The following is a 15690-nucleotide window of genomic DNA, read 5'->3' on the forward strand; positions in this document are numbered from 1 at the left end:
TTCCCCTGATCTAAATCCAACTGAGAGCCTTTGGGGAAGGATGGTAAGGAAAGTTTACAAAAATGGACAACAGTTCCAGACAATAGATGCCCTTCGAGCGTCCGTAAACTTTTGATCAGCTGTAAAACAGCCTGTTTCAGTTTAAGCGTTGTTTTCAATAAAATGCATGCTCATAAAAATATTTTGTCTCACTCCCATTTCTTCTTGTTGCATGTTGAAGCTCGACTTGGAATCTTGTTAAGATCCAACCATGCAAAATATGATTTTGTTTCTCATTTTTCAAGTGGTCTTAAACTTTTGATTGGGACTGTATATGTGGATTGACTTTCTTTTCCAGAAAATGAGATTTGTTGGCAATTTTGTGCCCTAGATGCTACTGTTTGGTCTTCACCCAATCATAGAAAAATACATCTGTGGGTGTAATCACCATTGTTTGGTCACCATCTTTGTACACTTGTAGCCACATTGGCTAACCTTTATTTATAAATGTATTCTTAGACAAACCCCTTTTATTTTTGAAATCATCTCCAATGATGAAATGGTCTCAGATTCACTCAGTCTTTTTTTTTTTTCCCCTATACTTACTCTTTGCATTTAACCCATTCAGTCATCGAAGCAGCATGTAGGGACAGTACCTTGCTCAGAGGTAACTCAGGGTAGCCATTTAGTGAGTTTGAACCCCTGACCTTCTGATCATGCTTTCCCCTCCCAAAACAGCTCGTGGCCCGTACGGGGATCGAACCCGCGACCTTGGCGTTATTAGCACCACGCTCTAACCAACTGAGCTAACCGGCCTACCTTGCGTACTGTCTGTGTGCCAGATATTCATGTGTGCTGAACTTATTCTGTTCAAACGTAAACATAATGGAAAGGTTTTTTGCCTTAAAAATATTCACATATTCTATCAATACTTGCCTGTTGTTCACTACCTGATTGCAGAAATGTGGGGAAAGTAGTGTTAAGGTTAATACTGCTTTGTCAAAAACATGGCATAAGATCTGAAGGAACGATGTAAACTGAGGGAATGGATTTGATTTCTTGCATACTGGTGTGGATATAACATACAGATGTTGTGGTGTTTAGACAAAGATAAGTCTAGTCGAGACAAGAGCCTCTCCTGTTGAGTCTAAAGACGGGATGACCCCTGTGTGATGTTTAACCACACTGATTTCTTATCTGTTTGCCGTTGAGGTGACACTTCGGGGCTGATGTAAGAGTTGGAGGGCCACTGTATAAAGTTATGTCTCAGCATGCATTGGGAAACATGCTGGGGGAGCCATACGGAGTCGGGAGAGTGGACGCCACATGTTTTTAACTGGCTGCCAAGTAGGGGATAGTACATCACCTGTGACTGGTTACAGATCTAAAAACAAGAATTATAGATGAGATTCAACACAGAGGAGGAGGCGCTTTCACCCTTCACAAATCGTTTGCAAATATGAAACCACAAAAAGTACACGCTGAAGACTGGAGCTGAGCCAGAGCTGTAAGAGAGTATACTCTTTCCTCCTGACAGGCTGTCTTTAGGCTGTCATATAGATGGTGTGTGTGTGTGTATTTTTTTCTCCCTGGTTAACTTAATATCAAAGGTTCAAAGCAAAGAATAAAAACGGATCCTTTAGCGTTTAACGCACCATGCTGTGGTATTATTTCATGAAATAGAGAGGTTTTCTTACAAAAGTGTTCCCATATTTCAAATATATTTATGTAAAACAGATACTGTAAATTTCAACTGAATATTTCATCTCACAATTTGTGGTCTGTTACAAGCAGAAATAAATGTTTTAAATATAAGGGTTCTTCTTCCCAGTAGCTTGGTAAAAAGTCAGTATGCCCATGTCACTTCTGAGGTTTTACACATCAAGTAACAACCATAACACCCTCACTCCTTCCATAGGAATTATTAGGGTAAGTAGCAGCCAGCTGTTTATAATCAAATGCAATTAATTAACTGATAACGAGCAAGTGAGACCACTTCTATAAAAGTGGCCGTTTTCACAGTTTGCTGGTCTGGAGCATTCAGATGTTTGTTAATACAATGGCAAAGTGGAGGGATGTTAACGATTGTAGGGTTGTAACATAATTTCCAACCAATTTAAAGTCTATTATTCTACAGTAAGAAAGATTATTCACAAGTGGAAAATGTTCAAGACAGCTGCCAATCTTTGCAGGAGTGCATGCCCCAAAAAATTCACCCCAAGGTGAGACTGAGTCAATCTTCAGAGAAACTGCAAACAATCCAAGAGCTGCATCTTGGGCTCTACAGGCCTCTGTGAGCATGTTAAAGTTTATCACGGTCCAGTTAGAAAAAGACTGAACATGGGTGTCTTGTTTGTAAGGGTTGTCTAGAATAAGCTTCATTCTCTGAACAAATCACAAGACTTTTGGACAGTGTCCTTTAGACAGACAAGTCCAAAGTGGAGATTTTTGGCCATAATACACGGCACCAAATTTGGTGAAAGCCAAACAAAGCATATGAGCTCAAACAGCTTATATCAATTGTCAAACATGGGGATAGAGGGGTGCTGATTTGGGCTTATTTTGCAGACACAGGACTCGGGCACGTTGCAGGCATTGACCATGAACTCCTCTGTATACTAAAATATCCTAGAGTCAAATGTGAGGCCACCTGTCCAACAGCTAAATCTTGGCCATAATTAGATAATGCAACAGAACTGTGACCCCAAGCACAGCAGCAAATCTCCAACAGAATGGCTGAAACAGAGAAGAATCAACCTTTTGCAATGACTCAGTCGAAGTCCAGACCTCAGTCTGATTGAAATGCTGTGCCAGAACCTTAAGAGACCTGTGCATAAACAAATGCCTCGATTTTTTTTTTGCTGTGACTGTACGTATTTTGAAAAAAAAAAAAAAAAAAAAAAGCAGTACCAGATCTTGCACTCATTTACAGGCTGTTTTATGCATTTTAAGACACAAGGCTGAGGTTTTTAACAGTTCTTTTTCCCTCTGAGCAGTGCTAAGTGATTTACTTAGGCATAAATTTTCTCCTCTTCTAATTACAGTGAGTGTGTGATTAATGACTTCAGCTGCATTTTTATCCACAGAGCACGATGAATCCTACTTTCTCCTGTTACTTCCTTTTTGTCTGAGTGTATGTTTGTGAAAGAAACTGTCCCCCTGGGAAATGTGCTTCAGTGACTCATGTTTACAATGCATTTTTACAAAGCCAGATTTTTCTTTCTCATCTCAAGGCCAATTCATTGGAAACACACCAGCGCTGCCCAAAATCAAAGCAGAGAGTCAAAATTCAAGACTTTTCATCTTAGAGTTTCCTGCTCATCTGTTGTGCCTGGACGTTCAAAGCCGTGTTTTCAGCCATATACATTCCATAGTGAAGGAACAGGAAAGATGACCTGCCGCCAGCAAGTTGGAGGCAAACATGAAAAAAAAACCTGATCTTGATTTAGCAGCAAACAAGTTTACAATAAATTAGACAAATTCCTGAACAGTTTCCAAGGAACACATAAAATTAAGCAGGACGTAAAGGCTCATTAACAAAGTAGCTACTGATTAATTTGTTGATGATTAACTGTTAAATTGCACAAACACATATTGCAAAACACTCTGAACAAGTATCAGCTGCAAATCTGAGCTAATCTATTGTTCTCATAATGACTTATGCATATGAATGTAATTGTGCATCTGACTAATTAGCCATGCAAGAGTTGGTATAAATGGACTGGCATAAAGTTTCATACAGGCATCGACTCGGCAGTTCACCCATCAGGATGAACTGTTGATCCCTTAACTTTTGATCTACAGCCAAAATGGCACTATGTGTAATTCGTACATGCTGGATTTGCGACCTGCAGGTCGTGTGAAGAGTTACATGTGAAATGTGAGCTTGTTTTATCACCTGTGAATGGGGCAGAATAGGGCAAACAATGAAAGTGAGGTTTCTAAAGTGTTTTTAAAGGATGGATTTAGCCCTAGCCAACCTTTTTATCATTACCCAAGCAGCTTTTGTGCCTAAATGCAACCAAACAAAACATAAACTGTGGATAACAGAAAACCGGAAAAGCAACACCACATAAAGCTTTTCATTTTAGAGAGGTTACTTTATTTTAAGCCATGGGACAACATATCTCATAGCATAGTTTCAGATAATACCTCGGAGAAAGAATTTATATTGTGCACAGTTCTGACTATAGAAACAGCCACATGACAAGTTAGAAAGGTAGAGAGAGAAGGTCAAAACCTTGCTTTTTCCTCACCTCCACACAGCTGTACAATCACACCAGGAAGTGGGTGTAAATGTCAGATTGTAGTATACAGAAGGTTGCAGAAATGGTCAGATCCCCTAATGAGACATTTGGAAGGTGCATGGTGAGGGCCAGGTTATGTCTTTTTTTAAATTTTATTTTTTTTATCTATTTTAGCATTACAGTGTAATCATGCTGTTTTTGTCCTGTGTCATAGATTGCTAATAAAAAACACAAAGGTCTTCCTTATCCATGGCATGTGTGGACATTAAGACCATGTCCTTTTTTCTAACTTTATACAATAAAACTGGTGTTGCAGGGCTGGTCTGCCTCATTAAAAAATCTCTTCTAATGAGAAACAGTATAGATCAGTGTTTATGTGTTTTCTAAAGAATTGCTTTATTAGAAGTTTTTCTTTTTAAACCAGAATACTAATGTGGAAAAGATTGCATGGTGTATTTACCCCAAATACAACTGCATGCCAGGTTTCCAGAGGTTAACCCTTTTTCTGCGTGTGATAAGATGGTGTTCTGAAGTGAGCAAACACAAGTGAAATGTGTTGCCTGAACCAAAACACTCGTGTAGTTAAACAATAAAAAAATCCAAACACATCTGTTGGGTCAGGATAGGATATTTTTGAAGAGAAACGGGTAGACCTCCATCGTGGAAAAAGCAGAAGGAAATCCTGCGGTTACTGGATAAGCACTGTTCAACTGAATAAATCATCAGCATTAATTAGTCAGAATGAGTGACTACAACTTTTTGGCTGGATGTTGCTATTTTTAACATTTCCCAGAAAAAGGGCCCCAATGGTGCCCTCATTCTTATAAGTCTGATTCACATGTGCTGGATGACCATATCTTGCCTGAAAGCCTCTATTTCGTGACAGAGTGGATGGATTTCCAGGCAGCCGGAGGATGCAGCAGAGGTGTAGTAAAACATCTGAGTGAGTGTCATATTGCTTCTGAGATGGTTCACTGTATTTACAGTGACCCAACACACACTCGGCCACCAAATACCAGTCGTTTCATACTTGATAAACCTCACAGAGACGAACTGTACGGAGAATAGTGATATTGAGCAGGTGCGGCGTTCCCGGACGGTCGTATAAAACGTGGCCTGTCTGTGCCCTCTGTCTTGACATGGCTGGTGGTCGGGTCGTGTTCACATTCAGATTCACCTGCAGATCCCCTGCTGTCATCGTGTGGGGAGGCAGTAGCATGAAAGCACCAAGTTGTAAAACATGTGACCCCTAAGTACAAATGGTCCCAGTGTAACAGGAACCAGACGCTGCGAGGCGCAGGATCACAGGCTCAGAAAACTAACACAACCCTGCAAAAGATGGCCATCTTAACGAGTCATTTCCTCTCATTTAGTATCAATTTTTTAAGCTTCGAGCCCTAGCAGTACAGTGGTGCAGTGTTTGCCTCACAGAGGTTTTAATCCGCTGACCAGTTGGGGCCTTTCTTTGTAGAGTTCTCATGTTCTACATGTGTCTGCTTGTGCTCTCTGCAGTCCAAAGGTGTGCATGATGGCTTAACTAGTGATTCTAAATTGGCCTTAAGTCTGAATGTGAGTGTGAATGTTTGTGTGTCTCTCTTTGTGCTGGACCTGTGACAGACTGGTAAGTTCTTCAGGGTGTACAGTGCCTTTTACCTCATGACAGCTGGGATAGGCTTCAGCCCAACTGTGACCCTGACTTGAAAAAGTGAAATTAAATGTATGGAAGGATGTATAGTTATGAGCTATGTACCTATAGCCACACTCTTTTCATACCCAGTGGCATTACTAATTAACCGAAATGTAGAGTCACCCAGTTGTTTTGTCTCTTTTAATTAAAAACCGTCTTTTGCTGTCTTTTTAAATCTGCCCTGCATTACTAAATGTCGTATAAATATTCAAACTAAGCTTACATAATTCAAAACATTTATTTCATTTTTAACATTTAATATCTTTACTGTCTTACAATAAAAATTCACAAATACAAGCATTTTCTTTCATTAAATTTTTAGCCAGCATTCGTGCTTTTCTGGAAACTAGGTTGCATACCGAATATTTGCCCCTCTTCACCAATAATTCACTGTAATGTCTAGCATGATGATTTTGTGTTTAGGGCTTTAACCACTCTAAAACTTGACTGCGAGAAAAAGAAGAGTGAGATGAATTTAGCCATGGATAAGAGGGGTAATGCTATTTTATTATACTCATCTCTTGCCTTTTATTACTCCACATGGGTACTTAAAATTTAATTGTCATGTTTTATTGTTTATGAGATGCTGCTTTGATCATTTTGCTAGTCCTCAAAATGACATGAAAGACTAGTTTTCTTAAACACTTTTGAATGGCTCGTATTAGCACAAATTCTTTACTTGTCACTTTCTCGTCTCCCGTGTAGGAAGTGAAACATTGCCTCTGATAAGATCTTTCTCTGATCCACTGTAAAAAGAGTGGTGGTTCTTATCTGGCTGCTTTTCTCAATTGCTTCATGGTGACGCTTCAGCTAACCACTATTATCCTCCAAATGGATGAGCTGTTTCACTCAAAGTGATGGTGATGGAATATTGATGGCATTGTTAAACCTTCTCCGCACCTTGAGATTGCATCGAGCATCGCCATACCTAAGCCTGCTGTTTCCTCTGAATCGATCAGAAATGTTATTATCATGGTGCACAAATTAAGATTCAAATGTATTCAAACCTGAGAATTGCAATTATGTTTATTCTATTTGCACAAATCAAAGCAGCACAAAATCTGCATAGTTTCCCATCAGGTGTATGTCTTGCCCTGCACAAGTTGTGTCTTTGTCATGGGACAAGAGGGGTTTGAAGTCTATGAATAAGGGAGGATGATGTCCTTTTTGTGTGCCTTTATGCGCAACCTCGGATCATAAAGGCCTTCTGATTTCTTAAGCATCTGGGAGAAAGTAGACGTCATATGAAAGGAGACAGAAGCGGTCAAGAAATCTGAAAAAAAAAAATCTGAAAAGAAGTGCTAGGAGCAAAGCGAACAATAGATGTGGTTGTAAAAAGAGATTAGTTGACTGAGAGCAATCCAAGGACGCGCATTGACAGCAGGGCACCAAAAAGAGACTAATGTGATTAGCTGGGTGGAAGATATTGAATAGCAATAATACAAAACCTGATCCTCTTCCTCTACCTTCCTCCAATCCCTTACATCTAGAATGTGTTCTTCCACAGCAGCTCAATACAATGAAATAATATTGAGTAATGAAAGTTTTAATTACTTAATCCGTTTTTGTGCATGCGGATCTGGGTGTGCATTTTGTTTTTTCGTCCTAATATGATTCAACCACTGCATGCAAGAACAGCAGCAAGGCTGATAGAGGCGTTTGTGTTTCTCTGCATGTGTGTGTTAGGTGTGTGGTAGTCTTGTATTTCAGCCCCATCATGCTTTCTGTTTCACTGGCAGTGATCAAAGGCCTTGTGTTCTCAAGTCGTGTTCCTTCAAACGGCAGACATGGCTGGTTGCTAATGTGCTGGAAATCCTCGGCACAGAGACAAAATAAACTGTGTGTGTGTGTGTGTGTGTGTGTGTGTGTGTGTGTGTGTGTGTGTGTGTGTGTGTGTGTGTGTGTGTGTGTGTGTGTGTGTCTGTAATGTATATGTCTATTTGTCATAATTCACGGCTCTAAACATTAAATCTGTATTCATTGGCGTGGTTTTCTTTCCTGTTCCTGTTTTTTCCATTATTTCATTTCCCTGCATCCCTCTTTTCACATTACACATTACAATAACCTCCTCACGTTCTTATATGTTTTTTTGTTATTCAAGCCATACACCTCAGGCTTTCTCCACTCAGCCAACGATTTTATTTCCCAGAAAAAAGACCAATGGCTGAACTGTCAAATAGCTGCACATGATTAAATACTGTTTAAAATCCAGACTAAATTCATGGATCCTGCCATTTATTAAATAACCCCTATTAATGTGTTCATGTGTCACAGCAAATAAGCACATCAGTGTATTTGTGCTCTTGATAAATGGTTTCTAACATTTTTTTCTTGTGACACCTAAAATGATATAAATATGATGTAACTTATTATGACTCACAAACACAGTCTGGATAGCTGCAGGCCAGGCTACACAAAACCAACCACAGCAGTTATTCTGAATGAAATACTTTCACGTGGTTTCCTTCCAAGACCATAAAGAAAAAGATTAAAGATCAGAAATCAACATCCAGTAAAAAATGATTGTTTTCACTCATGAAATCTGAAAAATGTCAGGAGAATCTGGTCAAGAGGTTTTTCACAGCATGGACACAATGTGCTTCAGACACGTTGTCACTAATGAAAAATGCAGTGGAGAAAAGAAACTACACCCTCTTCTAGGTTTTATATATCAGGATTTTTTTTAAATCTTCTGTTAATTACCAAGTAAATACAACGGCATATGACATATTACACCGTGGTATTGTTTATCTAACAAAAATCAAGCCCATAGCAGCTAGGTACTAATAATCACATACACTTGATTATCACCAAATACCTCTGTATTCAGGTGTGTGTTTAACACACTGCTAATGGAGAAACAATTCAGTATTGTCTTCCTCATCAGTCTGGGAAGGGTTATAAGGCCACGTCCAAACAATTTGAAGTCAATTCTGGAGTCAAAAGTAAATAAACTGAATCAGTGTTGTAAAGAAAAGTGGGCTAAAACTTCTCCATAAACATGGGAGAGATGGATAAATTCATACTGAGAATAATTTCCTCGAGTTATTGCAAAAGGAGGTTCTGCAAACTTTTGAATCATGGGGTTTGCGTAGCTGTTTACCCACCCACTTTTGCATTTTGCCTTAGTTGTTGCTATATAAAAAATGTGTGTCAAGTGTTGTTGTTTCTCCCAGCTTAAGCCTACCTAATTTTAAGACCTGGTAAAGACAAGAAGCTTTTTAATTATATTTTGATACATAAAACATTAGAATATAGAGAGTCTGTGTCTACATATGTTAACAAGAGGGCGCTACCTGTGTAGTACATGCAGGCAGAGGTAATACCTGCACTAGTCTAGCATCACACAGACAGATTTGCACAAGCGAACTGACCAAACAATGAATTCAACATCATGACTTTGAAAGTAAAAATGAGCCTAAAATAGGTTAAAGTTGGGATTCATAATTTAAAGCTGTGACTTCTTGCACACCATTTCTTGAAGTAGCAAGACAAAGAGAAAGATGTAGCTTATGGTTAGGTAAGCTTAAGCTAAATTGAATTTACATTACATGGTCTCTGCTCACTGCATTGGTGCCAGCCTCTTCCTGTATGTACATCCTTTTAGGCATGATGTACTTCGAGCTAAATTGCATCAACATGATCACGATGATAACAGTAATGTTCTGGTGTTTGATGGGTAACGTTTGCATTTTCAGCATCTTGAGTTAACTCTTGCTGATACTTAAAGATGAGAGTGGTGGGAATGGTTGGTTAATATTTGGGCATAAATGAAAGGATTTGGATAAACAGAGATTTTGACCTGATGATGGCGTCAGAAGAAAAAGTAAAATGATTACCCGAGTGTTATTAGAGTTCACAGTTCATGGATAGTTACAGCAGTGTGTTTTGTCTGTGTTTTGTCTGTGAACTGCGAGTGTGTGTACAAAGTTTCATGGTAATTTACCATATCATCCAGTGGAGTCTCCAAGTTAAAAAAAAAAACTCTGGACAAAAGACACACATGAGGCTCAAAAGCTATTAAATAAAAAGTGTTTTCATATGTATTTGGACTCCAAAGTGCATTTCTATAGGAGTCAAGCTCTGCTGTTACACTGCAATCCTGCACACAGATAGTGGTTAAGTTATAAGAGATCCATGATATATATCTTATTTAAGTGCTACTGACATGTTCCAGTAATAAAGTGCTGTGGAAGCATTTTGCCTGGCCAGAGTGGGAAGATAATGTCTAAAGGTGAAATCCACTTCAGGGTCAGACCACAAACCCAGTATGCCACCGCTGATTGATTTACAGGGAGCTATTCTCTCATTTCACTCTCCGTAATAGGTCCTGTAATAGTCACTTGCAAAGCAGTTCTAAATTTTTAACATACAATTGTGTTACTTTATTGGTCTCCAGTCACGAGGTTAATGATTTAACGAGTGAGACTTTGTGAGAAACAGACACAAATTCAAAATGGAATGGGAATTTACTCAACTGGCGTGCAGTTATTTTCCTTAATTGTTTCCTGAACTTTGCCCTTGAGGTTTTCCCTGACCTGGCATATCCTGATGGGGCAAAATGACAGACATGAATTTAGGAAGATGGAATAGGGAGGCCTGGGTGTGAGTGTGTAAATGCGGCTGTTCTGGTCTGGGCCAGGTGGCAGCAAAGCCAAAAGTACCTCATTTACTTCTGACACAAACTCCTCCATCATCTCCATGTTTGAAGCCTGGATATATTCATAGTATTCCTGAACATTTTCAGTAAAATTCCCACAAGCTAAATGACATTTTAAAGAGGACTTAATGAGCACAGGGGTTCCCACATTAATGTCCTGTGTTTCATTGGTTAAACTAGTTTTGAAATAGCTGAAGATCTGAGACTTGTTGAGAAATGTTGCCCTGTGTCTGTAACAAAAACAAAGACAGCATTTGATTATCATGCATCCCTTTATTCTTCATCCCAAGTCAACCCAGTACTCCTCTCACTGCCTCTGTCACAACCTTTTCATCAAAGCTCTTAGCTTCTAAAGCATCCTATATCAGGAAAGCAGTAAACAGTGATGTTATTATAATGCATCATTCATTTTTGACCAGAAGTATAGCAGGACTACAACCAAAGGAGTGCTGTAAGTTAAAAATATGAATGTTATTTAGTATTTCTTTCTGCCTTAAAAAAACATTAAATTTAAAAAACAATAATTATATTTTAGCATTAAAATATCAATTACAGAGCTTGCATGTACTGGGGTATTAATGTTTTTATTATCCTGTTAATTTAGGGCAGGTCAATTGGGTGTTGGTCTAATAAATTTGTTAAGCGCTGTAATGAGAAAAAATAAAGAGGACAGTATTTATTTCCCTTATATATTCTACATGTGTTGAGGATTCAGAGCCATGACACTACTTATAATACGCATAGAGCAAACTGCATATTTAGATAAAATAGTTCCTAGAGGTTGGATATGAAAGAGTTGTGAACTTGAGAGTTGAAGCCCTGTCAGACAAATCTAAAAAAAGAGGACTTGAACTTTTTATCCATCCAACTTAATCAAGCAAAGGGTCAAACGGACTATCCAAAGTCGAGCATCTGTAGATGTTCTGAATGGTCATTCTAGAAGATTGAGATTAAGACTGTGAAAACCATTCTGCTGCTTTACATGGTGTTATCATAAAGTTCCATAACCCTGTCCATGAAAATCAGAAATCGTACCTTTAAGTTTGGTTGAGCTCGCCTTCAAGGTCATTTGTGTGAGCTGCACTGCTTCCAGCACAGCTGCTATTATTTTTAGATGGTTCTACAAAAGTCGCATTCTGACCATATGTGCTGCTCTGATATGTACTGGATTTCTTCCAGTGGGAATGCCCTACGGTAGCCCTGACAGGCCAAATGGACTGCAAGTTAAGAAAACACCAGCAATAAGAAAAACGCTGCAAAAGCACACAAAACACAACGGAAACAGGGAAAAACGGAAATAGGAAAAAAAAGATTTCTAAAAGCGCAAGGGAAGTGTTTCTGGGGAGACAATAACCCGACGGACCAGTTGGAGGAACCAAAACATGCTAGGTAAGTGTGTTTTAATCTCATTATTCATATAATACTGATGACGGATTTTTAGGCTAATAGTTACGCTAACACACTTACCTCTCATCTTTTCTTTCCTCACAAAAGAAATTTGCATGGTGTGGTCTAAAAACTCAGTGCATTGTAATTTAGGCAACACTGACACAAGCAACAGTTTGGGTCATTTATGCAGCAGGAAGGTCTTCTTCACACACCTCAGCACATTACAACTCCACATTGACAGTCTGACCCCAGTGAGCAGATTTACAATGCGTAACCCTGTGACTGTTAGGAAGAAAAAAAAGACATTTTCCTGGCCACGCTCCTGACAGCAGGCGCTTTGGTCAGCCTTGGAGACTAATGGCTCTTTCACTATGAAGACTTCTGTTTGATGTCTTGGTGGTAGCTCTCATGACAAGTGATGATCCACAACACCAAGGCTGAGTCATTCAGAGCCCTCCGACAAAGATCCCCACAGACAGAGACGGCGGCGTTTCTGCTTCATGGTGCAAATTGCAAATGCACACCTGAAAGTGGTCACAAAAGACTCTTTACTACAGACACTTGATGTATGTGTATGACCATGCTGTTTATGCCTCCTTATGCCCAGTTTACTTTGAGCTAAATTCTGATTCCAGGCACGATAATGCTACAGTCACACGAGGGGAAATGGGGGTTTGAGACCACACCAGAATTACTGCAATAAACAATAAATTTGCAGTCTTGTTTGTCTTTGGAATAGTTGCTTTGAAGATTGGGACCAGGTTCAACTGCAGTACGGCTGAGAATAATGGGAATGTCATTTGTTTTGGCAGATTAGATTAACAATTTCACTTGATTCTGCCATTGCAGAAAAAGTAAAATGTTTCACATTTGCCAACAACAGGACCTCACTAACAAACAGGTAGCATCACAGTGGCTACACCAGTCTTTTATACACAGTCTAGGATTTCTTGGTACTACAGTCAAAAGTTATAAAATCTTTCCGTTAAAAATTCCCAAAAGATTGGTGGCAAATGAAATCGATCACGAAAACGTGGATAATATGTGTGTTGCCTCACAGCACGTTCCACTCCACCATCTGGCCTTTCTGTGTCGAGTTTGCATCTTCTCTGTGGCTCCATCCAACAGTCCAAAAGAGTTAGTGGGTTGAGTCTATGCGCGGCCCATAGGTGTTAATGTGTAAATGGTTGTCTGTCTCTCTGTGTTACTCTTGCAACAGACTGGCCATCTGTCCACAGTGTACCCTGCTTCTCGCCCTGTGGTAGCATGGATACTCTAGCCTGATAAGGATAAGTGGTAGAGAACAGATGGATGGAATGTGAATTCACAGAAAGTTACTACTGCAAGTCTATGACTGTGCTGTGCTAGAAATCATGAGTCACAACCATTGCTGGTTAACACTAAAATCTAACATTAGCCAAAGTATTTTTTAAAATTGCCATGAACAGCCCCAAAAGAAAAAAAACCCATAATTTAGTGACATAACTGTGGAATTTAAAGAGAAAAAACAGAAAGAGAAAGTTACTATTTAAAATAATCCCTTAAATACCCTGTATGTCTCTGTGGAAAAGCCTTTGTTAATCACAGCCTTGACAGAATTAAGTCTCATCCTGCCGGATTAATGCTAAACTCACCATTTAGCTGTAGCACGCACGAACATGACCTGGCCTAATAGCAGCTGTTTCTGTGCTGTACTAGCTATGTAAGCCTAAAGCACTTGTGAGGTCATCATGCAGACTTTCTTTAAAAGGTAGAAAGTTTCAGCACTCCCGCTGAGGTGCACTGGTCGACACTGCGCCATGTCCCAGACATCACCCCAAGGGGAAGTCAGTGTATCAGAGCATGAAGAGAAGTGGAGGATGGATGATTTCTTTACTCCAGGTCTAAATCATTCCTCTCTTCCTTCTTCTATAGACCAGTTCCCAGCATCTACCCTGCTGTCCCTCTGCCCGGCTTTCTCTTTCCACCTGGAAAAATAGCAGGCAGTGAAACGTGACACGGGGCAGCGGCTGGGGGGGGGGTCGTGCCGGTCGCTGTGCTGTCCCACTAATGGAGATGGATGTGGGCTCAGAATTGTCTCCTGAACAGCCTCCACAACGAAGAGAGAGAGGGGGGGGATCCATTTCTACTGCACTTCCTCCTGGGCTACAGAACTCCCTTAATGAGAGGGGAGGGCTGAACACTCACGACTTGATTTGAGAGAAGGAAGGGGAGACCATGAGATGGAGACCTGCAGAGAGAATGGGACGGCTGAGAGAAAAGACATGTGGAGAGATAGAAAAGGGAGAATAGGCTGAGAGAAAATGGGCAGCGGGAGAATAGAGTAGAGGAATGACATGTTGACAACAGAGGAAGATAGATGATAAGACAGGAGGGAAAGAGGATTGAAGGACTAATGATATTCGAAAAGGTATAATGCAAAGAGAGAAAATGCCAAGATGAAGACTGACAGAGATAAATAGACCATGATTGCCGACAAATCACTTCTTTGCTATTATGCCTCCCGTAACTCCATCCTCGAAAAGTCTCCATCCCTGTCCTGGATCCCTACATTTCTTTGTCTTTTTTCATAGCTATCATAATAAGTACAAGTTTGAGTGCAGAGCTGAGGCTGGCAGAGGAAAATCCATAACAAAATAAAATTGTGGATGATAGGGGAGTGAGTGATGCTGCAATCAGAGAACAAGCCCAGTAACAAGCACTGAAAAAACATACTACACAGGAGTTCCACAACAATTGTGTGTCTTTATGCACAAAAACCTTTATGTGACTAAACAGCCACAATTGTACACACAACTGTGCAGGTCATAGTGTGTTTAAAACCTTGCATCCAGAGGTTAATACCTGTCACCTTCCTGGAGACCAACATCTATTCTGCAATGTCTCTCAAATAAGTCACTGCAACAATCTTTTTTCTCAAATGCAGTCATGATAATTATTCTGTAGTCTGGACCCCGTTGCTACACTGAATGCTCTGCATATGCCGACCATCCGTGGATCCATCAGTCATGAAAAGGTGTGCATGTGCCAAGGAAATTCACAAAAGTTCAAACAGACCTTCTCTTTTTCTTTTTTTTCTTTTCACATAAGGTGTTTGCAGTCCTAATACAGAAAGTGTGCTGCAAGTGTAACCACTAAAGAGATACATTTTGCCCCACATTCAGCGTAGCCACTGTGATACAAGGCTTGTTTTTCCCAGTACATATGTGCCACTTATGCCATTTTCTCAGTGGCCACTTTCACTGATTACAGAGTTGGAGCATCTGTTGCCAAATCATGGGTGCACAGCTTCAGTCCATTTTAGCCTGGAGGCCAGCTGATAATTCCACTGCTTTCATCGTGACTGAGGTATCTCAATAACTGAAGACATTTTCCATCCCCAAAGGATGAATCCCAAATTCTTTGCTGATCCTGTAATTTTTCTTCTAGGGCCACAATGGGGTCAGCATGTGCGGTTACTGTGAAATGCCTCAAAAGTTATTGGTTACTATCCCGTACTGTAATTGAATTTGAACTTTGGTCCACATCCCTACATATGACTTATCGTCTAGTTTCACATTCAAAACAAAATGTTGGTTTGTTTCGACACTTTGCTAGTTTATGATCAAATAGCAGCAAATCTAGGGCTCTTCCCACCATCCTTAGGTATACTAATATGAACTCACAGACTAGCTGATATGGCTGTGGACTTTTTTTACTTGTCACTCAAAATAGGATAGTGAGTCACC

The 15690-nt window shown here is 39.9% G+C and overlaps 1 non-coding gene across 1 annotated transcript; it reads right to left on the reverse strand.

Annotated features, from left to right (window-relative positions):
• Positions 1–721: 721 nt before the first annotated feature.
• Positions 722–795, reverse strand: trnai-aau. The gene has a single exon. It is a non-coding gene; the product is annotated as a tRNA-Ile (tRNA).
• Positions 796–15690: the final 14895 nt, after the last annotated feature.

The sequence above is a fragment of the Oreochromis aureus genome, linkage group 4 (genome assembly GCF_013358895.1).
Source record: "Oreochromis aureus strain Israel breed Guangdong linkage group 4, ZZ_aureus, whole genome shotgun sequence".
NCBI lineage: Eukaryota > Metazoa > Chordata > Actinopteri > Cichliformes > Cichlidae > Oreochromis > Oreochromis aureus.